General features: G+C 45.3%; 1 long non-coding RNA gene across 1 annotated transcript; it reads right to left on the reverse strand.

Annotated features, from left to right (window-relative positions):
- Window positions 1-8: 8 nt before the first annotated feature.
- On the reverse strand, window positions 9-2,436 carry LOC145718863 (uncharacterized). Its single transcript, XR_014142056.1, has 3 exons — window positions 2,166-2,436; window positions 1,492-1,564; window positions 9-1,302 (listed from the first exon to the last, which is right to left on the reverse strand). It is a non-coding gene; the product is annotated as an uncharacterized LOC145718863 (long non-coding RNA).
- Between the last annotated feature and the right edge of the window lie 8 nt (window positions 2,437-2,444).

A 2,444-nucleotide genomic window follows, 5' to 3' on the forward strand; every position in this document is an offset into this window, starting at 1 on the left:
ACACACAATGGAATATTATGCAGCCATCAAAAGGAATGAGATCTTGCCATTTGCAACGATGTGTATGGAACTAGAGGGTATTATGCTGAGCAAAATAAGTCAATCAGAGAAAGACATGTATCATATGATCTCACTGATTTGAGGAATTCTTAATCTCAAGAAACAAACTGAGGGTTGCTGGAGTGGTGCGGGGTGGGAGGGATGGGGTGGCTGGGTGATGGACATTGGGGAGGGTATGTGCTATGGTGAGCGCCGTGGGGGGGAAAAAAAAGCAATTTTAACACCAAAAAAACAGGAATGACAATCTCAGAATGAAAGCAAATCCTTCTCAAAATGGAGAATTCACAACTTTATACCAATGTATTTTGACAGAGGGACATACGGAAGAAAAACATTAAGGAAAGAAGGACCAAGGCAGTCAAGACTTATGAAGGGAGGGAGGGAGGCATTTTTAAAATTTCATATGCAGAAAAGCTAGATCTTTTTTATTTTACCGAATGACACTGCGTAGAACTAAGTTCTTGGCACAAGTTTATTGGCTGGGGGACCTATGTTAAAAGGTACAAAACAGAATGGAACTTAAATGTCCAGCTTGCTCCAGCACTTTGTTTTATTCAGGGTCATTACCAGAACCCCATCTTATCTCAGGGGACAAGAGCAGAAGCCACAGGCTCGGCGGCCACACTCATGCCCTGGGCTCCGTGGCTCCGCCTGAGAGCCCAGCACCGAGCCACGAGGGAGGGACAGGTGAAATAAAACTCCCTCCCAGCCTGATCTGAAGCTTCCGTACTCTAGGACAGTGCTTTTCACACACCTGGACCAGGACCCACAGAAAGAAATAGGTTTCCCAGGGCAACTCAGGACACACATGCATACATGTACGTAAACGTATGTGATTCTCTACCACAAGCAGGGGGAGAGGTGAAGGCACAGGGAGAAGCAGACTCCCCACTGAGCAGGGAGCAGACGTGGGGCTCGATCCCAGGAACCTGGCACCATGACCTGAGCCAAAGGCAGACGGTTAACGACTGAGCCACCCAGGCCCCCAACACATGCCCTTTCATAGGCTGCTTCCTTATTGCAGTCGGTTTTTGGGGGCGGCAAGAGGGAGGAAAGGAGAGGATGGAAGGAGCAATAGAAAAGAAGGAGCCATCACCATACCTGGACTCCAAATTCTTCACTAAGATTGGTGAATAGGTACTCATACCCGTAAGCTGCTTTGCAGTTCAGCCACACAACATGGTATGGACTCCGAGTGATCCAGCTTCGAACCAGCTCTACTACTCCACTCAGACACTCCTCCTGGTCAGGAGTTTTAAAAGGCATTTAACACATTTAAGAACGTCACTCACCCTTTCCACTCCCAACAGTCACAGGTACTAATGCCAATTAATTATGGGACGATTATGAACTGACATGTTATTCTAGAAACTTCCTACTAGAAATACAACCACACCCCGGTTACCACCCTGCTTCTACGGGGAGACTTACTCGACTAGGAATTTGATAAAATTTTGGATCACAGAAAGTAGTATCTAAGTATACACTTCGGATGTCTTTCACTCTAGAAAAAAAAAAACAATTGGTGTTAACCATCTAATGTGAAATAAAACATATGTGAAGTTTAAATTCTCACTAATATTAGAGGGTGTCCCATTGAATTTGGAATTTTTTTGTGAAATCAATTTTGTTGGGAAATGATTTCCACACAATAAATTACACAGATTTGTAAATATGGTTCAGTGAATTTTGACAAGTTCACGTAACTACTGCCCCAATCAACATACAGAAAGTTACCATCACTCCATTTCAAGAAGAAAATTTTGCTTTACTGTCACAAATATAATAAACTTCGACTTCTACCTGAAACAAAGGCTTGTATTTGGGGGGAAAGGAGCAGTAAAACTCTTTAGATGATTCAGTCCTCCAAGAATTACATGAAGTCTGGGGCGCCTGGGTGGCTCAGTCAGTTAAGCGTCTGACTTCTGATTTCCTCTCAGGTCACGATCTCGGGGTCATGAGATGGAGCCCCGCGTCGGGCTCGGTGCTGGGCATGGAGTCTGGCTGGGATTCTCTCTTTCTCCCTCTCTGCCCCTCCCCCTGCTCATGCACGCCCTCTCAAAAAAAAAAAAAAAAAAAAAAGGGAATTACATAAAGTCCAATACCTGCCCCCGGAGTGCAGAAGCTCCATTCTGGAAGCTTCTCCCTTTGCCAACCTGAAGTCCCCCGTGTACAAGACTGTTCCATTATTGCCCTGAAATAAAAACCTGAGAAGGAAATATGTCTTGGTGACAACATCCTCATAAAGCAAATACACATTAAATCCACAGTAAATGTTTCCTGCCGAACATAGCCACCTGCAATACAGTATTAATGGGACTTTAACAGCTCTACACCCTACCAGGCACTCAGCCGCCACCTTTTCCGGGGGGGGGGGGGGGGGG

Source organism: Leptonychotes weddellii, unplaced genomic scaffold (assembly GCF_054177405.1).
Source record: "Leptonychotes weddellii isolate Sample4059 unplaced genomic scaffold, ASM5417740v2 HiC_scaffold_23820, whole genome shotgun sequence".
Taxonomy (NCBI): Eukaryota; Metazoa; Chordata; class Mammalia; order Carnivora; family Phocidae; genus Leptonychotes; species Leptonychotes weddellii.